This window comes from Macrotis lagotis, chromosome X (genome assembly GCF_037893015.1).
Source record: "Macrotis lagotis isolate mMagLag1 chromosome X, bilby.v1.9.chrom.fasta, whole genome shotgun sequence".
Lineage (NCBI taxonomy): Eukaryota > Metazoa > Chordata > Mammalia > Peramelemorphia > Peramelidae > Macrotis > Macrotis lagotis.
Genome location: NC_133666.1, coordinates 153940625 through 153963865, shown reverse-complemented (window position 1 = coordinate 153963865; position 23241 = coordinate 153940625). Strand labels below are relative to the sequence as shown.

The 23241-nt window shown below is 35.6% G+C and overlaps 1 protein-coding gene across 1 annotated transcript in view; it reads left to right on the top strand.

Annotated features, from left to right (window-relative positions):
- The first annotated feature begins 513 nt into the window (after window positions 1-513).
- The window catches only part of S1PR3 (sphingosine-1-phosphate receptor 3), a 46332-nt gene continuing 23604 nt past the window's right edge, over window positions 514-23241 (top strand). Inside the window, exon 1 of the mRNA XM_074199976.1 lies at window positions 514-1326. The gene's annotated coding sequence lies outside the window, so the exon portion shown is untranslated. The remainder of the gene's footprint in view (window positions 1327-23241) is intronic.

Sequence of the window (23241 nt, the reverse complement as noted above, 5' to 3'; positions counted from 1 at the left end):
ATGGTAAAGTAGCCTTCTAATTACCCAGGATATATCTAGCAACTAATAAATATTGCTTGTATAAATTTTTTAAAATATTTAGTGTCTATTTTGTTGCCAAAGTTCATATATTGTGATAAAGGAATCTATGATTTTGATTTTCCATGGACTAGTGAAGGAAGAGGGTCTATCAACTCAGGGAAGAAAGTTCTGTTTTTGTCACAGGAACAAAGTATAGGATGTCCTTTTTTGGGAAAACTATTTTGAAAAGAATACCACTAACAATCCATTTGAATTTTGAATAAAAGTACTACAGACTTCAGCAGAAAAGCAGAATCAGCATATTTTTTTGTTATTTTTCCCCTGAGGGCTTTTATACAAGGGAGCAATCCCCCTCCAGACAGGACTAGCCAATGTAAAAATAATAATAATTAACAGTGATCTCTGATCTCATCAGTCCAACAAGCTGTTCTTCACTTCCTCCTCCCACTTCCAACTCCACACTTAATAGTCTGTACCCTCCTCCTAATAACTAATACCAGGTTACAAAGGGTAAGCAGGCAACCCAGAGTGACAACAGCAAGATTTTGAGGCAAGAAGGGAGAAAGAGTTGGAAATTATTGGAGGAGGAGGAGCTGGGGAAAAGTAAACAAATTACAGACAGGGGTACAAAAGGTGGCAGGGAGGGAGGCAAATAAGAAGGGACTGAGGAATCTAAAAAGTAGAAGAGTAAAGAGACAAGAAGGACATGAGGAAACCACAAGTAAGGGAGGAATAGGAGAGAGAGAAAGGGGGGCGGAGAGAGACAGAGAGAGACAGAGAGAGAGAGAGAGAGAGAGAGAGAGAGAGAGAGAGAGAGAGAGAGAGAGAGAGGAGTGGAGTGAAGGTGGGAAGAAAGATGACTAGAGGGGGAGATGAAAGTGGAAAGGAGCTTAAGGAGGAAGGTAAATAAAACCGAGAAAAATGGAAAGGAGACAAGAAGAGTCCCTGCAGAGGGGAGAAAAGGAGGAGGAGAGCCTGCTGTGCAGCCGGGGAGGTGCTTGAAAGAGCTTTGGTGACTCCTCCCCTGGAAAAGCTCGGCTCCCAGTCTTCCAGAAGCCAAGTCAGTCCAACTGACTCCCACTAGTTTTGAGACTGGTTCATCCACAGGACTGGAGTTACAAAAGCAGGGACAAAAGCAAAGGTTTGGACTCACTCGCCTGCGTTCAACTATCCTACTCATTTCAACCATTTCCAGGACTGTTTTCTATCCTCCGACTCCGCGTTTTGAATCTCCTGATCCAGAATAAGAGAATGGAACCATTCCTCTCAGGATGCCTGCAAGTCAAAGTGTTTCCCAAAGCAGAGGTGAGTCTGAGAGAGTCAGAGAACATTAATGTGTGGAATGGTGGGCGTGAGTCCTAGTGAAAGTATGAAGTGCAACCGTTCCCTTGGAGATTACTTTTCTCTGGTCTCTGAACCCCAGATTCAAGACATGAACCCCAAATTCAGAAGGAAACATGAACTTCCTTATAGTCATTTAATTTTCCTGGGCACCTCCACAACATCCCATTGCTCAATCTGCATGCACCAAGTTTCTTAACCATGAATTAGCATTCACTTTTTAAAACATTATTCATTAGTTGTAAATGTTCGTGGATAGCCTACCCTGCCTGAATGAAAGCGCTAGGGCTGGAAATAGAACCGGATCTAAAAGACATTTGGTTTTGACTTCTTAAAAGCTTGCTTAGTTTCCTTTGAAGTACTTAGTTATGCTATTACTTTCCTAGTAAAGTCATCCTTTTAATGAAATTTGCCTCAAATTTCCCTTTTCATTCTTAATAAGAACTGCAATTATTCCCTTGGCCAAGAGAGATGGTTGGGGATTCACTGTAAGTTAATAAGGTACCTGGAGAAAATTTGTGAGTAAAGTGATTGTACTTTTAGATTTCTTTTTCCCTTTTTAATTTGGTTTTGCAATGGTTCTTTAGGGGTCATTGAGCTGCTTTTCATGTCTACTTTTTTTTTCAACTTTGAGATGGAAATGGGTCAAAATTGAATTTTAAGATAATTTTTTTTCAATATGACTTTTTTTTTAAAAAGAAAAAAGTGAATGGGACTTTTTCAGGGTTGGATGACATCACCATAAGTACTGCTATAGCAGTCTAAGTTTAGAAGTGGGTTACCACATTAATCTGAATTCTTTTTTGCAGTAGGAAGTGTAAATCGACTGTTAAAATTATTTTCTAAAAAGAAGTCTCAGTACTTTTTGTGCTTCCTTTATTCATAGATTAATCCAAAGATTAAAATCTTGCAGATGTGGATGAAGGATTTAATTTCTAGGAATAAATAGTATGTCCTTTAGGCATACATTTCCAATTATGGTTTGGTTTGGTTTTGGGCTTAATGACATTCCCTGTCCTTGACACAGAAACCAACACTGGCATTAACATTTGAATTTGTGAAACAGAAGAACTATAAATTATGATTCCCCCACCCACCCATATTTGGCTTTTAATTTTAATTTATTTTCTTTTTAAAACAATACAAAATTTAAATGAAATCATGAGATCAAAAGAGATCTGAGGAATAAATAAAATGTTTCTTTGAGATGGTTTTATTGCATATACACATTAAATTGTCTTCATGTAGTTTGTTAAAGACATATGTTTTAAAATTTCATGAACTGAAACATTTTTCCATAACATAAAGAGTACATTTTAATGCAGTGGGAAACTCAAGTACATGGTCTGGATTTTATTTTTGTTTTTTGCAACTCAGTGATGTGATCCTCAATCTTTTATAAGATGTATTATACTTTTACTTTATTTGCCATCCCACTTTAAAGTGGGACACATTTATCATTAGTAGTATTCTTGGTTTAATTAAAATGAATTTTGTTTGGGAATCTTTAAGGTATGGAAGATGCCTTTGACATAACTGAAGATACTAGAGTTGCTTCAAAATCAGGCATTAGATCCATCATCTTTGACTGGGACTTTTTAATACTCTCATTAAAACTAGAATTTTGGAATCTGTTGAAAAAATTAGGCTGGAATAGTTCAACTACTAGGTAATCAATCAATCTACTTTTGGCATTAATGGTAAATGTGTAATTTCCATTACCTGTCCTGTCATCTGAATTTTTCTTGCATTTGGTCTCATCAAATCTGAAACCACTATCATCTATCAGGCAAACAATATTGTTTTGAAGGATTTTTCATTTACTTTTGGAGTTTCTGAGATGTTGTCCAAATAAAAAGTTAGTAGTATGAAGTCATTATAATATGATTCTATGCATTTATAAGCAATACATTTTTCTATGCTAATGACTACTCTGTACCTTTTTTTTTCCTTAGGCCACTACTTTCTATATGACTCTAGGCAAACCCCTTTATACATCTAAGTCTCTTTTTTTATTGTAAAAATGGAAATAATGGTACTACTACCTTTTTTAGATATTTGCTGAGAATAAATGAGGAGCCTAGACTGAATTCATTATTTCATTGATTTATATACTTCCTGTTGTGGAAACTCCCTCTACTGATATAGTCCAACAATCAGCTTGCAATTTATAGTCTTGGAGACATATTTGGGGCCCCTGAGATGTTATGATTTGGCTATGGTCACAAAGTTGATATGTGTCAGAGACAGTATACCTTGAACCCAAGTCTTCCTTACTCCCAAACTAGACATTTATCTATTGAATCACACTATAATGACTAACGCTTTAAAACTGTAATGTACTATGGAAATGTAAGCTATTATTTCCCCTAATTCTAAAGAAGATGCATAGAAATTAAAGCTCTTAAGACAACAAAGTTAATTGGGAAGGAGGGACATAGGGTAAAGCCAATAATAATCATTATAGATAATATTTATGTATATATACTGCTTTAAGGTTTACAAAGAATTTTACATATATTAACTTCTAACTTTAGTTTGGATTTAACAATTATGAACAAAAATGAATATTTCAATGTAAATAGAAAAAACTATTGTATGGTTTTGAAGCACACATTAAAGGTAACATAATGATAGTAAAACTACCACATATATGCATACATGCATGTTTGTATATGTGTCTTCTTCAGAACTCCTTATGTTTTGTGTATTTTAATTTTTCATTTATACTATTTTCTTTTTTCTCCTCTTCCTTTTTTTTTTATCACTATTGTCCTTCATCCCCCGCCACTATTTTCTTAAAAATAAATGCAAAGATAACAGATAAATAAAGTCAAGGCTAGCCTGAATGTGGCAGGGGCTTGCAGTCATGATCTGAGGGCTACAACCTCTATCACTATTTCCTCCTGCAAGTGAACCCATTCCTTTCTGTCTTCTCTTGTGGACTGTCCCCTCTATCATTCCCACTCTCACATGTACCTCTCATCTCTCCATGTCTACCACTAGCAGCTCCTCTATTGCTTACAATATACCATGTCTCCTCCATCCTCATATATTATCCCTATTTGTCCTTCACTACTATTATTTTATATATCTCCTGTGGCTAAATGTCCTGAGATGGTCTTCTATAAGAAGCTCTTCTATTTCCTTTTTATTCATTCTCTTTTTAGTCCTCTAAAATCTGGCTTCCAATCTCATCATTCCATACAACTGGTGTCTCCAAAGTTATTAATAATCTCCTAACTGACAAATCTAATGTTCCTTTCTCAATTATCATGCTTCTTGACCTTTTTGCAGCTGGCACTATTGATCACCCACTCCTCCTTGTTACTCTCTACTCTATGTTTTGGGGTCACCACTTTCTTTCTTCTAGATGTCCTCATACCTATCAGACTACTTTGCTGGAGACTACTCAGTCTCCTTTGCTGGATCCTCTTCCAGTTCATGCCCATTAACTGTAGCTGTCCCACAGGTTCTATCAGGGTCCCTCTTCTTTATTTTCCCTCTACAGTTTCAATTGGTGATCTCTTTCTTAACCACTAGACTTCAACAGTATTGGATATCTCTAACTAGATCCCCCCACTGACAAATAAAATTCAGCTTGACCAAAACTGAACTAAATCTTTCCCCTACACCTTCCCCTGATAGAACTTCCTTATTACTGCTTTTTTATTTATTTATTTTTCTAAAGGTAAGAAATAAAACAAATATTTCCCTAACATAGCTGAATAGAAAAAAGATATTTATAAATGAAACTCAAATCTATTATGTGCAACTTGCTATTTCTTTTAAATATATAAATGTATCATGTAATTTCTTCCTTTTTCTTCCCTTCCCCCACTTTGCCCTAAAGATGGTTATGATTAGATGTAAATATATATGTTTGTTTGTGTGTGTGTATATATATATATATATATATAGATCTCCAGTTATATATACTAAATATACTATATTTAGTATCGATCTATAGATCTATAATATAGGTATAGTTATATAGTATAGACCTACACATATGTATTCTATACATCTATCAGGTTTTTTTCTCTGAATCTAGATGGCATTTTCCTTCATATGTCCTTTTTAATTTATTTGGATATTTATAATAGTCAAAATGACTAAGTTGTTCTTAAAACAATATTGTTTTAATACAATGTTTTCTTAGTTCTGCTCATTTCATTTATTTCATGCAATATATCCATGTTTTTCTAAGATTACAGAACAAATCATTTCTTATAGCATAGTACTATTACTTGTTCAGCCATTCCCCAATTGACAGACATCCTTAAAATTTTTAGTTCTTTGCTTCCACAAAAAGAGATGCTATAAACACTTTAGAATATTTCTTTTTTCCCTAATCATCTTGAGAAGCAAGACTTCTAGGGATATTATTGGATCAAAGGGTATAGGCAATTTAATATATATAATTATATAATTAATAATAATTTGGGGGGGCATAGTTACAGATTGTTCTCCAAATTGGCTGGATCGATTCACACTGCCACCAACAGGGAGTTAGTGTCCCAATTTTTCCACATCCTCTCCAACATTTGTCACTTTTCCCTTCTATCATTTTAGTTAGTCTGATAGGTGAAAAATGATATATCAAGCATGTATTAATTTGCATTTTCTTGAGACTACCACCTTGCCACCAAGATTTACTCTTTTCCCCTAATCCTAATCTGTTGCCAGTTACATATTTTACCTCCACAACATTGCTCATGATATACTCCTTTCCTTTTTCATTGCCACTACCCTGGTACTGGCAGTCCTCTCCTTATATCTACACTATAAGTCACAATCTGTTAGCCCCCTGCCTAGAGTCTCTTCCCAACTTCTCTACTTTGCTATCTAATTAAACTTTTTAAAGTTCAGTTTTAGCCATTTTACCTTCCTATTCAATAAATTCCAGTGGTTCCCTTTCACCTCCAGGTTCAAATATAAAACCCCTTGTTTAGTATTCAATGTCCCCTCCTGTTGTTTCAGTCTTCTTAAATCTTACCCCTCATACACTGGTTTTCTTGCTGTTCCTTGAATAAGACTTTCCATCTCCCAACTCCAAGTATTTTCACTGACTCCCTCAAGCCTGGAATGAATATTCTTTCCCCTTGACCCAATTTCCTTGACTTTCTTTAAATCTCAACTAAAATCCACCTCTAATGGAAAGTCATTCTGAGCCCCTCTTAATTCTAGTGCCTTCCATATGCATTTGTTTTCATTTTGCCTCTCCCATTAGACTGTAATGTTCTTGAGGAGTAGTCATTGTCTTTACTTCCTTTAGTATATTATCAGTGTTTATTGATTGATTGTATATTTGTTTGCATGTTGTCTTCTCCATGAGACTAAAAGTTTCCTGATGGCAGAGACTCTTTTTATTTCTTTTTTTATTTCCATTCTTTTTTTGGTATCTCCATTCGGCAATTGCTAAATGTTTGTTGACTGACTGCTCTGGAGAACTACTAAATTCCTCAGATCTGCCAAAAGAAAGACACTCTGCTTTGTTCAATGAATTACAGTTCTTTTCTCATAGAGAAACACAACTATTCTATTTCTCCTTCTCAAAACCTAGGAAACAATAAAAAAAAGCAACTAGGGACCCTCTCTCTAAAGATATAGCTGACTCTAGAGAACAGTTAATTAGATAATTCTCTACATAGTAATAATTTACAGATTATAGAAACAAGTTATAGCTTCTTTCTGAGATATATATATATATAAAAGCATATATGCCTATATATATTCAAAAGGAGGAGAAAATGTGTGCATATATATGTATACACACACATATATGTATATAATATATACATATATATATATATATATATATACAAACATCAATCAATAAACATTTGTTAAGTACCTACTATGTGTCAGACACTATGCTATGAGTTGGGGAGGGGGAAAAAAGAGGTAAAAGACAATCTTTTCTTAAAGGAATTTATAATCTAATTAGGGAGTGAAAAATGCCAGCATGCATATACATATGTATTGTATATATATATATATATATATATATATATATATATATATATATATATATATCAAACTATTTACAAAATAAATAAGAAATAATTAAAAGAAAGTCCTCCTTATATCATGGTGTCAGTTCAATATTTCCTATGAGTGAAGGAGCCCTTGACCACTGAAAAGAATAACTTCAGTCAAACAGATTTTAAAACTCAGAAAGCAGCAGTCATTGGAAAGAATCTGCTACCAACCATGAAATAAAGGCAGCTCACAATGTCAGTATCCTGTCCAGGCTTCATGTATACCAAGAATAGGTTCTGTGAGTGCCTCCATGTGAGACAGTTGCATGCACTCATTTTGTCACCTATCTTGTTGAGTTATAGTTCATCACTTGATTAAAGTTCTTAATGCTTTCTAGTTTTCTTTTCAGTCATTGTAATCACTGTATAAATTATCTTCCTGTTTCTTTTCACTTCACTCTGCACGAGTTCACTCAAATCTTCCCTGCTTTTTCTGAATCCATACGTTTTCTCATCTTATCATTGAATAATTTTCTACTAAATTCATATTACAAAAATTGTTCAAACATTCCTAATTGTTGAGATCCACATTGCTACAATAAAGAGTACTTATTATTACTAATTATTTTTAACAAAGTACTGATTAAAAGTATATTATCCATTTTCCTTTTTATCAATTTTGTATATATGACGAATGTGAGGTGGAGCACTGAGTTCTTTTAATTTGTAATTATCCATTTATTAATAGTATATTTAATATGGTTCCTGATGGTTTACTTTTGTTCTTTTGAAAACTGTCTCCTTTGCCTGTTTAGGTAATAGCTCAAGTTCTCCTTGTGCATCTGTTACATAAGCATGTGATTTTTATTATTCTTTTTATCAATAGGGCCTAGCATGTTTATAGTCTTCTGCATATTAAATCAATCATGAATTTCTTGTATAAATCAACTTGATCAAGCTGAATGATATTGTTAAGATGGTAGCTTTTGCTGATATTTTATTCAATATTTATATAGCTATATGCATCAGAAATATTGGTATACATTTTTATGTCTAGTGTCTCTGTCCCAGACTTAGGTATCTTATTGATGTCATGCAAGGTCTGCTTTCTCTGGTTGTACAGCAACAAAAATGTTATATTAGAATTAATTTTTCTTCAATGTCTGATAGAATGAAAATCAGGTTATTTAGATGATAGTAGTATTCTTTTTTTTTTTTTTTTTTGCAAGGCAAATGGGGTTAAGTGGCTTGCCCAAGGCCACACAGCTAGGTAATTATTAAGTGTTTGAGGCCAGATTTGAACTCAGGTACTCCTGACTCCAGGGTGCTCTATCCACTGCGCAACCTAGCCGCCCCAAATGATCATATACTTGTCCTGTCAGACTGAGTATCTTGAATTATTACAAATATTCACCTCATTTCAGTTATCAGATTTGTTGGCTATGTATGATTAGCCAAATTATTTCTGATAATTTCCTTCATCTTTATAAGTTGTAAGTTCCCATGTTTTATTTTTGTATATGATAATTTGACTTCCTCTTGATTCTTTCGAATTATCTAACATTTTAAAAACTGTGTCATCCTAAATGCCCTTTGCCCTCTTTCCAGTCATTCTGTCATGATTAGCACAGTTGGTCCTCAGAAAACAGATTTAGTCTGTTTCTGGTAAGGAGTGCTAGTAAATGTTTTAAAGATGAGGATTTATCATTGCCCAATAGCAATAGGAAATATTTTCACATATTATAGTTGATCATCACATATTTCAGATACAATTATAAGTATTTTCAAAATGACCACCATGAAAATAATTGTAGCTTATGCATCAACAATGGTTGCTGAAAGAAAAAGTGTTAGTGATATTCCTTGAAGAGCCTTCAAATCAAACTAACATATATTTGGATGCCTGAGGCCTTCACTTCAAAGGTGGAGAAAAGATAAGAATGTCTAGGAATAAAGGGAAAAACATAATTCAGGAAGAAGTTATGTAAAAGACTAATGACATGTAGATTACATAGAAGCCTCACGTTCATATTTTAAATATATGCATTGATGGGACGACTAGGTGGTACAGTGGATACAGCACTGGCCCTGGAGTTAGGAGGACCTGAGTTCAAATCCAGTGCCAGACACTTAATTATCTAGCTGTGTAACCTTAGGGAAGTCACTTAACCTCATTGCTTTGCAAAAAAGAACATATGCATTGTTTAAGAAAATGATTGGTTAGCCACTGGACAAAGCAACCCACCAAATAACAGTAGGAATAATGAAATAGGTTATAGTTTAACAATCAGCAAGACTTATTGTTGTTGTGAAGGGGGAATCCCTAAATTAGCTTTCTATGTACAGAGTTAATTTCATAATAATTTTTTTCTTTTTTTTAAATTTATTTTGTATTCTCATTTTGTACAAATTTTTTTATATTAATAAAATATACTTGTTTACAAGTAAACAAAGTACCCCTCCCCCCATGAATATACATAGATTTGCTTGGGCGAAAAAGTAAAGGGGAGAGAAAAAATTAAAATTAAAAAAAATAATAGTAATAATTGTAGGTATGGCCAGGTGGCACAATGGATGAAGCACCAACCCTGGAGCCACGAGCACCCGAGTCCATATCCAGCCTCGTAAACCCAATAATCACCCAGCCATGTGACATGCAAGCCACCTGATCCGCACTGCCCTGCAAAAACCAAAAAGAAGGAAAAAAAAAGACCCAAAATAAAATAAGATAGTAATAATAGTAAGGGTGGCTGGGTGGCAGACAGAGCATTGGCCCTTGAGCCAGAAGCACCTGGGTCTGAATCCTGCCCCAGACACCCAAAGATCACCCTGCTATGTAGCCCCAGGCAGGCCACCCAGCCCTACTTGCCCTGCACCCTTCCCCAAATAATAATAACTAAAAATGTGCTTCAGTCTTTGTTCCAACACCATCAACTCTGTCCTGGGTGGATCACATTCTTTATGATAAGTCCATCACAAAAGTTACTTCCATATTTTTCCAACATTGCCATTGCTGATCGCAACTCCCTCCTTTCTTATTTCTCCACTACCATGTACTATATTTTCTCTCTCCTTTCACTCTGACTCTGCTGTAGGGTCATTGAGTGGTGCATCAGACAGATCCCTGGTCCTGGGGACAAGAAGCCCTGAGCCCCCATACCATCCCTTAGGCCCAGAATCCACCTGGCCCTATGGTCATCGACAGGCCATCCAATCCCAGCCCCTTGCAAGAAGTAAAAAAGAAAATGTGTTATATCTGACCACTGTCCCCCCATGGTCCATCCTCTCCTCCTTTATTCACATCCCCACCTCTTCCCCCTGCTCCCCCCTCCTTACTCCAGTTGTCTATACCCCATTGAGTATATTTGCTGTTTCCTCTCCTAGCCATCTCTGATGACAGCAAAGTTTCCCTCATTCCCCTTGCCTCCCCCCTTCCATATCATTGCAATAGCTCATTGTAATAAAAAAAAATCTTATTATATGAAATATCTTGGACTATTCCCCCTCTCCTTTTTCTTTCTCCCATTCCATTTCCTTTTTTTTCCTATTAACTCCATTTTTACACCATATTTTATCTTTGAATTCATCTTTCTTCAACTATAAAAGCTCCCTCTACCTGCTCTATTAACTGAGATGGTTCATATGAATATTATCAGTATCATTTTTCTATACATGCAGTTCATCCTCATATCCTCATTAAGTCTCTCATATTTCCCCCCTCTCCTCCAATCTCCATGCTTCACCTGAGTCCTGTATCTGAAGATCAAACCTTCTGTTCAGCTCTGGCCATTCCAAAGGAACCTTTGAAATTCCCCTGGTTCATTGAAAGTCCATCTTTTTCCGTGGAAGAGGACATTCAGCCTACCCAGCAGGGTAGTTCATTCTTGGCTGCATTCTAAGCTCTTTTGCCTTCTGGTATATTGTATTCCAAGCCCTATGAGCTTCCAATGTAGTTGCTGCTAAGTCCTGTTTGATCCTGACTGCAGCTCCACGATATTTGAACTGTGTCCTTCTGGCTGCTTGTAATATTTTCTCTTTGACTTGGGAGTTCTGGAACTTGGCTATAATATTCCTGGGGGTTGGTTTTTGGGGAGCTCTTTCCCAGGGGGTTCGGTGGATTCTCTCCATTTCTATTTTGCCCTCTGCTTCTAGAATATCAGAGAAAATTTCCTGTAGTAATTCTTTGAAAATGATGTCAAGGCTCTTTTCCCGATCATGATTTTCAGGTATTCCAATAATTTTCAAATTATCTTTCCTAAATCTATTTTCCATATCAGTTGTTTTTTCAATGAGATATTTCACATTTTCTTCTAATTTTTCATTTTTTTTTTTGTTTTGAAGTATTGATTCCTGATTTCTGGTAAATTCATCAATCTCCCTGAATTCTATTCTTTGTCTGAAGGATTTGTTCTCCTCAGAGAGTTTTCTTATCTCTTTTTCCATCTGGCCCATTTTACTTTTCAAAGCATTCTTCTCCTCAATAACTTTTTGAACTGTTTTATCCATTTGACCTAAGCTGGTTTTTAGCATGCTATTTTCTTCAGCATTTTTTTGGATTTCCTTGACTAAGCTGCTGACTTCATTTTCATGTTTTTCCTGCATCTCTCTTCTTTCTTTTCCCAGTTTTTCTTCCAACTCCCTCATTTGATTTTCAAAGTCTTTTTTGAGCTCTATCATAGCCTGAGCCCAATTTCTGTTTTTCTTGGAGTCTTTATATGCAGGAGCTTGTGCTTCCTTATCTTCAGACTGAGTATTTTGATCCTTCTTGGGCTCATTTGCAAAATATTTCTCAATGGTCTTCCTCTTGTTTCTTTGCTTGTTCATTTTCCCAGCCTAAGCCTGTTTTTTGGGGTGCTTCCTGAGCTTTTGGGACACTCCCACAAGGGTCTCAGTGTGTGAGGTTCTGTCCTCCCTCCTGGTCTGTGAATGACCATAAGCGCCCCCCTCTGCCATGGGGCTGAGGTGGGGGGGCCCTGTTGTTCTATGTCGGGGCCTAGACTGGGATCAGGATCTGAATGTGGTCAGAGCCCTAGAGTCCTGTTCCAGAGGTAGAGGACAGAGCTCCGCAGTAACTCTTCACTCCCCTCCCTCAGCTCAATGGGCTCATGACCTGGAGGCTCCTGCTTACAGGTTCAGCCTGCTTCTGTTTCCTGGTCTAGGCTGAGGAAAGACCCAGTTGCTTGCTGTGTGCCCTGAGGGCTGGGCTCTTTGTGCTCGCTCTGGCAGAGGTCCCCCGCTGTTCCCCCACTTTGTGCCCGTGCTCCCTGGGGTGCAGCTCAGGAGACTCCCCCGCTGCTGTGAGCCGAGGCTCCTAGCGCCTTGGGGCTGCCTCCGGGAGGCTGAAGTTCTTTGGCTCTGGTGGGCCACCCCTCCGATGGGCTGCCCCTCCGACCCTGGGGAGCAGAGCCTTTCTGCTCTTTTCCAGGTTACCTTGAGTAGGAGAACTGCCTCACTGGGTCCCTTTGTGGGTTCTGTCTCTCGAAAGTTTAGTTAGAGTCCTCAGTTTATGAGTTTTTATCAGAGAGCTCCTAAGACTCCATCCCTTCATGTCGCCATCTTGGCTCCACGCCCCATAATAAATTTTAAAAAGAAAAAATAACAAATTATATGATGCATAATTGAAATTTTGTTTGTGAAATTATCCATTATTTCTATGAGTTATTCTTTGACTAATATATTTCTGAGAAAAGAGGTGTCAAACACACAATTGGGCTACGTGTGACCTAGAACACTATTGAGTGCAGCCTGAAGAAGATTAATATCGAAATGAAAACATTTTTTATTCATAATGCTAATATGTTCCTCTAGGAATCCTTAAGTACAGTTTAGTGGTTCCCATTTCTATTTGAGCTTGACATCACTGGCTTAGCACTATTTTACCTCTATTTAAATTCAAGTTAAAATAAAATTGAATATTATTTATTAATTATATTTTATATTGTGGTCATCTGAGGAAACATTTAATATGTTTTTTCACATTTATTTTATGAAATTTTATGCTTTTGGCATGGTTATTTATGTAAAGGGGCAGCTAGTTGGCACAGTAAATAGAACAACAGGCCTGGTATCAGGAAGATTTTAGTACAAATCCAGCCTCAAACACTTACTAGCTGTGCGATCCTGGGCAAGTCTCTTTGCTCTGCCTTCATTGTTCATCCTAAATTGAACTGGAGAAGAAAATGGCAAACCACTTCATTGTTTTTACTAAGAAAACTCCAAATGAGGTCACAAAAGTAAGATAAGGACTGAACAACAACAGCAATTTTTGTAAAGGTTCCATTTTCTTCTGAGGAATATCAGAAATCTGGCATATTAAATTTTTAAAAATAATTCAATTTCTTAACACCTTACTGGTTTGTCTTTTTTGTGAGAATTTTCTAGGCTTGAAAGGGGTAAATTGAGTTCCATGTTTTAATTAATTATGTCCTTCTGTAATAATGTTAGCATTTCTTTTAAGGATTTAGATATTGTTGGATTTTACTTTCTAATCAATTCTGCTATGCTTTTTTATGGGTGAATTCATAGCATCCACTCTCATATTAAATAACATTAATTGTGGGTTTTTCCTTTCACCATTTCTTCTAATTTTTCCTTTCTTTGTTTTCTTGCCTCAGCTTTAAACAATAAGATAAAGAAAGAAAAAGAAGAGGTTAGACACTTCTCCTTATCTGGCATAGTCCCTGATTAGTAATTCTTGCCTTGTTTTTTCTCTCTTTTTAATCGCTCTTTTATGATCCGTACTCTACTGTTGAAATTTCTTTTGTTTACGACTGTTCCTATCCCAATCCTACCCTCCTACATAACCTTCCTTACTTTTCCTTGCTTCTAGAGGCAGCTGGCGATCCAGCAGATAGAACATAGGGCTAGGAATTAGGAAGATATGAGTTCAAATCCAAACTCAGAGGCCACCAACTGTAAATGAATCTGGGCAAGTCACATAATTTCTGTCTCAATTTAGTCAGCTGCAAAATGAACCTAATAAAAACACCTACCTTCCAGAGTTGTGAGAATAAATGAAATAATATTTGTAAAGCTTAGCACATGTCTACACATAGTTGGTACAATCTAAATGGGGCAGCCAGATGAAGCAGTTGGTAGAATGTTGTCCCTGAAGTCAGGAGGACCTGAGTTCAAATCTGATCTCAGACACTTAAGAGCTGTGTAACTTTGGGCAAGTCACTTAACCCTGACAGACTCCCATCTAGATTTATCTTTAGGAGTCCTGATTCATATCTGGCCACTGGACCCAGATAGTTGCAGAGGAGAAAGTAAGGGAGGTGACCGAGCAAGCAACTTCCTCACTCAAATCCAATTCACTTGTTTGTCATGGCATCACCTCCCTAATGTCTTGGTCTTCCTCAAAAGTGAAGGACAGACATCATCACTTATTGCCTTCCCTCTATCTATTTTCTTGTTGAATTTAATATATTTATACACTAAACATGTTTATGAGAGAAACACATAAACAGACACAAAGAAAGACAGTTTTCATATATGATCCAGGTGAATTTATGAAGTCTTTGGAGTAGACAGATAAGAAGAAGATAAGGAAACATTTCTTCGTTGACAGAATTTTTTTGAAATGTGGTTTTTTATAAAGAATATTTATGCAGAAAATTCTATTAAGACACTGTGAGGAATAGGCAAATTCAGTGTATTTTGGGAAGTGTTTCCTGTGATTATTGAACAGAAAAAGTAAGATTAAAAGCATTAATCTTTTTTTTTTAGGTTTTTCTTTTTGTAAGGCAAATGGGGTTAAGTGGCTTGCCCAAGGCCACACAGCTAGGTAATTATTAAGTGTCCCAGACCAGATTTGAACCCAGGTACTCCTGACTCCAGGGTCAGTGCTTTATCCACTATGACACCTAGCCTCCCAAAAGCATTAATCTTGAGTAGGAATATTGGGAAGATTCTTAAAAGATTTTAAACAATATCTGGAGTGAAACAACTGAAAGGACTCAATTACTCAATTATTTTAAAATTTATTTTTAAATTATCTAAAAATAGTTTAAAGTTATTTGGAAACTCAGTTGGAGTAGGGCTCACTTATGAATTAATATGATAGAGATTTCATTAATAGATATTAGTAGATGGATTTTAATCATTTCAGAATTCCTAGAGGAACCATTTTCTGCCTAAAGACTGCCATGGGAGCTGACACTGTCTATACACGGATCAGCTGTGACTTCATTCTTAGTGACCTCCATTGTCTACTGCAGTCCTCATAAGCTCTGACCAGGTTTTGAAACTCATTCTAGTCTGGAGGGACTCCAAACCTGTGTGTTATCTGGAAGCTATATTAACCCTTTGTCTTACTATGGTTTCAACAGGAACTATTTCTTTTTGATTCTTGTAGGGTCATAGGACATTTTTGAAACCAAACACATGAAGCAGTCCACTGTTGGCTCCATCCTCCCTTAGGACTGCAACAATCTGGGGTGATTGGATTAAGGAATTTAGGAGTATTCCCCTTTTTTTTAATCAGTTTCCTCTAGTGGCTTTTAAAACTTTTCTGAGCTATTGAGGAGAAAGGGGAGACAGATGGAAAGCTGAACTAACTAGGATCTTTCATCTATCTATATTAAGATCACTGGCTCATCCAGAAATCTTGTTTGAATCTTGACATCAAGTCAAAAAGTCAAAAACCCTTAATCAAGTCTTCATCTTGTGCTATCCACTCCACTAAGCACTGGAGGTTTTTAAAAGGGAAGGGGGGGGGCAAAAAGAGGACTTCACATTTAAATGGAGGATACAACTGTACTATGTATATGTACTATGTACATATAAAATACATTTATATGAGTATGTGTGTGTATTCAGACATATATAAATAGTAACAGATATAGATAGATATAAATAGAAGATATAACTGAAGTTGTTAGCCTTGGTGACTGGGAAGAAGGTAGTACTTTTTGAGACTAATAGAAAAGTTGGAATTAGATTGTTTTTGAAAGAAAGATAATGAGTTCAACTTTGGACATGTTGAATTTCAAATATATACATATACATATATATGTGTATATAATATATACATGCATGTATTATATATACGATATATTCATACATATGTGTGTATATAATATATATATTTATATAGTGGTGGGATTGTTTGTCCTATGTTCTCAAAGAGAACCAATGACATTAGGAAGTTGATATCATGACTTGCAAGTGAATTGGATTTAAGGGAGGCAGGGCTGTGCAAAGTCACCAGCCTTACTCTCTCCTCTGGAACCATCAGTGGCAAGATATAGATCAAGGCAACTAGAGATTGCTTTGGTTGTACTCAGGGACCTTGGCCTTTTTAGTTATGGTCTTTCCCAGTTCTCAGTTTGTCTGAAAGAACAACTGTTCAGTGATAAAAGACCAGGCAAAAATTGAGGCAAAAGATGGGAAGTACTCTCAAAAAGAAAGGTTTTAGCAGTAATAGGAGGATGAAATGGGCATCTAGATTGTACAGTGGTTAGAGCATTATTCTCAGAGTAAGAAAACCTGAGTCCAAATTTACTTTATGTACCTATCTGTGCAAGTCACTGAACCTGTCTGACTTAATTTCCTCATATGTAAAATGGGAATAATAATAGTACCTACTTTGCAGTGTTGTCATCAGAATGAAATGAGAAAATATTTGTAAAGTACTTTATAAATATAAAAACATTGTATAAAAGCTAAAAGTTATTCTTACTACTATTATTTATTTATCTTATTACTACTACATTATTATTGCCAAAAGAGAGGTTTTTTCTGAGATTTGAAGGAAGATGAAAAGGAAATTCCAGGAATGGGGAACAGCAAATAAAAAGTCAAGGGGTGGTGTGGAGGGAGGTAAGAGATAGGGTGTTCTTGTTCAAGAAACAACAAGGAGACCAGTGTGACTAGACAGCAGAGTTTATGGAGGAGAGTAAAGACTAGAAAAGTAGGGAGGGTCAGTTGAGAAGGACTTTTAAAGCCAAACAAATTCCTGATCCTCAAATGGGGACTTCTGGGAGTTTAATGAGAGAGTGTGTGTTGAAGGGAGGGTGACATGTACTTTAGGAAGATCACATTGAGTGCAGAATTTACAGGAATGGGAAAGAAACTTCAGGCAATGAGACTAACCAGAAAGCTATGATTATAGTCCAAACAATAGGTGATGAATATCTGTACTAGAATTCAGAGGACAGAAAGTGGAGGAGTGTGAGATGGAGATTACAATATATAATGCAAGAGTAAAATCAATAGACCATCGCAATAGATTGGATTTATGGAGTAAGATAGAGTAAGAAGTAAAAGATAACATTAAAGTTGTGAGCTTTAGTGATTGAAAATTTGGTAATACTTATTGACAGTTTTAGGAAAGTCTGGAAGGAGATGGTTTTTGAGAGAAAGATATTAATTAAGTTTTGACATGTTGAATTTAAAATTTCCACATCCAATTTAAGAAATCCACTTGACAACTGAAGCTGCAAGACAGGAGAGAGGGAACTGGGTATGTACATGTATATACACATATATTTGAAAATCATCTGCAAAGAGAAAATAATTGAATCCGTTAAAGCTGACAAGTTCATCAAGCAAGACAATACAAAGAGAGAAAAGTGTCCAGGGCAGAGCTCAAGTAAACCATGGTTAGAAAACATAACTTGGATGAATATCAAGGAAAAGAAACTGAGGAATGGAAAGGGGGGGGCAGGAGAAGAATCAGAAGAATTGTATTGCAAAAAAATAGAGAAAAGATAATGTGAAAAAGAAGAGTAATCAACAATGTCAAATTTTGACAAGGAGATGGCAAGAAAAATGAGATTTGAGCAAAAACCATTAGATTTGGCAATTAAAAAATCATTGGTAATTAGAATGAGTTAGTTTCAATTGAATAATGAACTTAGAAGCAGAAAATTTAGAAGAGTGAGAGAAGTAGAGGCATTAATTATAGATGACCTCAAATAACTTGGCCACAAAATAAAGGAGAGATATAGTATTATAGCTAAAAGAAATGGATAACTCAGATGAATGATTTTTTTTTAAGGAGGAGGGAGATATGGACATGTTTGTGGGAATAGAGAAGCTACCAGTACATAGAGACATTAAAGAAGATGGAATGGAATAGGATCACATGTGGAAGTATGGGGAATTAGCCTTCTCAAGAAAAAGGGTCAGTCCTACTAATGCATTGTTGGTGGAATTGCTAACTGATCCAACCTTTCTGGAGAGCAATTTGAAATTAAGGCCAAAGGACAATAAAATGTGCATACCCTTTGATCCAGAAATACCACTACTGCATCTATACCCTGAAGAGATTATGAAAAGGGGTAAAAATCCCACATGCACAAAAATATTCATAGCAGCTCTTTTTTGTAGTGGGAAAGAATTGGAAATTGAGGGGATGCCCATCAATTGAGGAATGGCTGAACAAATTGTGGTATATGTAAGTATAGGAGAGACTAACTATTAAACTGAAGGTCTCCAGAGCCATTATACTGACCTCTTTACTATACGCCTGTACAGTCTGGACAGTCTATCAGTGCCATGTCGGGAAACTGAATCACTTCCATTTGAATTGCCTTAGGAAGATTCTAAAGATCACCTGTCAGGAGAATATATCAGACACTGAGGTCCTTTCTCAAGCTAAACTGCCTAGCATTCCAACATTTCTACAGAGAGTGTAACTATGATGGACTAGACACATTGTTAGAATGCCAGTCAGACACTTGCCAAAAATATTATTTTATGGAGAACTCACACAGGGCAAGCACTCACAAGGGAGTCAGAAGAAGTGATACCAGGTCACCCTGAAGAGCTCATTGAAGAACTTTAGAATTGACTGTACAGCATGGTAGACCCTAGCACACGATCACCCAGCATGGCGTGCTCTCATCAGTGAGGAACTGGGCAGAATTGAGGTGGCTCAAAAGAAATGTGACATATGTAAGTTCAGAGTCCTCACCCCAGGTATTCACATGGACTATTTGTGTCTGACCTGTGGTTGAACATTCCAGGTTCTTATTGGTCTGATCAGCCACAGTCAGTCACATTGTAATTTGTCTCAAACATAGCGATATAATTTCGGTCTTCTTCGATAAGGAAAGTCAAGAACCAAACCAACCAAATTATATGTAAGTGATGGAACATTATTATTGTTCCATAAGAAATCATGAGTGATGAGATTTCAGAAAAACCTGGAAAATCTTGTATGAATTGATGCTGAGTTTAAATGAGAAGAACCAGAAGAACATTATACACACTAACAGCAACATGGGGTCATGATCAATCATGATGGACTTGATCATTTTGGCAATACAATAATCAAAGACAATTTTAAGAGATTTGTGATAGAAAATACCATCTATATCCAGAGAAGGAATCATGGAATTTAAATGAAGAGCAAAGTTTATTATATTGAATTTTTAACAATTATCTTATGTATGATGTCTTTTTTTCTCTCTAATTTCTTTCTTCCATTTGGATCAGATTCTTCTCTCACAACATGTTCAGTATTGATCTGTATTTAGCAGGGTTATAAATATAGAGCCTATTTCTTTCTGTCACGGAGAGGGGGGAGGGAAGAGAGGAAGGGAGAAAAACTTTAAAACTCAAAACCTTTCCCCAAAAAAAATTACTGGGGAAAAGGGGGCAGTCCTTCAGACAGTACTGAGGAAGAGATAATGTATGAAAATATCTACATGTTATGAGGTCAGGAGTTAGAAAGAACACTTCTCTTGAAGCAAATGACCTCAATCTTTTCAGTAAAGTTATTCAATAACATTCTCAGCTGAAAAGGTGGGAGTAAGGGGATGCCATAGAAGGTTTGAGGAAGCAGAAAAAGGTTTAGAAACATTGCTGTGATGAATGGGATAGTAAATCAGTTGGAGAGATATGAAAGTCCAGTTGTGATTATATAACAAATTTCCAGTGGATCCAATCAGGAAAATTTTGAATTTTCCTCCATGTTCTTTCAACGGTGTATAAAGTGGTTACTAGAGAGCTATTACCTTTCTTTTACAAATGAAGAAAATAAAACTCAGAAAATTTAAATAACACACTCCTCATTATAGTTAAACTGGTTATCTAATAACATATAGACCAACAAGTCTTCTGTCTTTTCAACTAGAAATTTTGCTTTATTTTGACACAACCATGGAAAACAAGCAAAATTACTCCATAAATCAGTAAATGAATTCCAAATTAGCCTTGAAGACACCATAATTGCCAAAGTAGAGTAAGTCATCTTAATATTCCTTAGTTAGAATGACATCAGGAGGAGCAGTATATTTCTATAGAAGAGCTAAACCTACCACTCTTTCAGGATAAGGATTCATAGAATGGGACTGCACATTTAGAAACTTGAATCAAAGAATCCTTAGGCATCATCTTGCCTAACCACTTACTAGATATTTAACGTCACACAAGGCATTCCCTAAATCTCAGTTTCCTCATCTGTAAAATGAGAATATGCATTTTAAGAACTATATAAAATGATGTATCCCTTTGTAACTCTTAAGTCATTATCTAAAGTTTTATTATTAATTATGTAAGTTTTCATCATTGTTAAATATAGTTAACAACAAAATTCAGATTCTACTTAGCCACCAAAGTAGAGCCACCAATAGAATTCTCTTTAGCTCTTGTGTAGAACAAGAAATTTGATAAGATAGAATACATATGGGGCATTGAAGAAGAGAAGAAGAAAATACTAAGCGCTCATTTTCATTGAAATACAATTATGTCAAAGATCAAAATTTAGCTCATTAAAATGCAATTTCAAAGATTGAAGATTTGAAGGAATTTGACATTTATACTGTAAAAACTGATAGAAGCAAAGCTATGTCTTCCAAGATATATACCAGAAACCAAAGGAAATATTGTTTTAAAAAGTGTTTATATTCAATTATTTATTTCTTTTCAAAATTACATGAATTAAATAAAACAAAAAATTATTTATTCTAACTTTCTAAGAAATGTTACTGGGGAGCAATTGTTATCTTAACAGTCTGATGAGCTATTTCATTTCAGATAAAAAATGAAGTTCTCATTTTCTCAAATACTTATCATTTTCTAAGTTATAACACCATATGTTAATCAAAGAATTTTTCCCATCATCTTATAAACCTTTTCATTTCTTTTAAAGAGCTGGCTAGGTTTTAAATAGAAATATTTGTCTTTCCTTTCCCTCCTTTTGGGGTTTGTTTATTATGTTGAGTTGCCCTATATAAAGAAAGTGAATCATTAATAATGGAAGATGGACATCTGGAATTGATTCTGATGATACTATCCTTTTCTGACTGGTTTTTCTTTTCTCATGATTTTAATTTTAATTTTTGTTTTCTGAGTGGTACAGATTTCAACAAACATGAACATTTCTATATACAAAGGAAAACATTGATTATATGTGAAACCACAAATTTCTATTACATGTAGCTTAATTTTTTTAAGTGTAAGATAAATGCAGCATCTTTGTTCCAAAGCTATGTTTTTGGTCTTCCTCTGAACTTTTTTTTTAATTCTTTTCTATGTATTTTAAAAGAAATATTTCATTGACATTCTTTTTTTTCTTTTGTTGATGATGTCACTTTTATTTTTCACCTCTTCCTCAATTCTTTACCCCCATCTCCTACCTTCCATCCCCCCCACAAAATTGCTCTTGTAATATATAAATTGTTAACTACAATTTAGTCAAACAAAAGCTGAATACCATATTAGTCTGAAAAATGTTACATTTCACTCTAAACCTTCAATCTATGCTTCTGTCAAAAGGTGGGAAGTATACTTCCTCATCAATCTTCTGGAGTGGCACTATAACATTAATCAGCATTGCATTCATTTGATATCTTAAATCAAGGTATTGTTGGCTTGCTTAGAATCACAATGACTTTTCAATTAAAGGCTTCAGACCAGCATCCCCCAGCCAATTAAATAACTAACATTTATATATTGTTCTGAGGTTTTCAAAGTGCTTTACATATATCATTTTGATGAATCATCACAAGTCAGTGTTATTAATATCCTATTTTACAGATAAGGAAACTGAGGCTGAGAGAATTTAGCCCAGGGCTATAGCACCATAATAATCTGAGACAGGATGCAAATTCAAGTCGTTCTGACTCCAAATTAAATTCTTTATCTGTAACTACATCACTCACTTGCCCATTCTAAGTGGTTTTCTGCATTGTACTGTCTTACTTCTGTTTTCCTAGTGCTTGTATTTCCAAGAAGGTTGGCTTTGTCCAAGTTGCCATATCCCCTACAGGTTTTCCTTCTTGTTTTTGAATTGGTGTGACCAGTAGAGATTTCTTCCTCTCCTTTGGTGGACCCTCCATAAGAAATTGTCCCAGTGGGACTTGAAACTGCATTTGCCTGATTGTCTCCACTTTTTCTACAACCTAACCAGTCATCAAGGTTTTTGATTTTTCTTAGTAACTACTTACAATTAAGTAGTTTGAGTTACCAAGGCCTTGTATCCTTTTAGACCTTTGCCCACATGTCTGAGCTTGTCTACCTTATAAAAGTCTCCTGGGCCTGAGTTGCAAATGCAACAGACCTTTCCCTTTGTGCTACACATTTGTGGTTGAGGCACATGAAAAACTCAGGAAATAGTTTCTTATTAGATTAGTTATTAGTTATAATCAATAAATTGGTAGTCAATAGTTTTTCTTGGTAACCAAACATATCTAATTTGGTGGAGACACTAATTGTCTTAAATCTTTTTTTTGAGAATAAATGCCCTTGATAGGAAAAATCAACCCTGATTTGTGAGTAGTTAATGAGGGGGGTGAACTTTTAAATGAAGAGGTGGACTGAAAGCCTTTGGCTCCTCCTGTTGAAAACATGGTTTGATCATGAGATTCAGTCATCTAAACATTTTCTTTATGGAATATATATATACACAGAGAAATACAGATATTATGTGTTTATATGTGTTCCT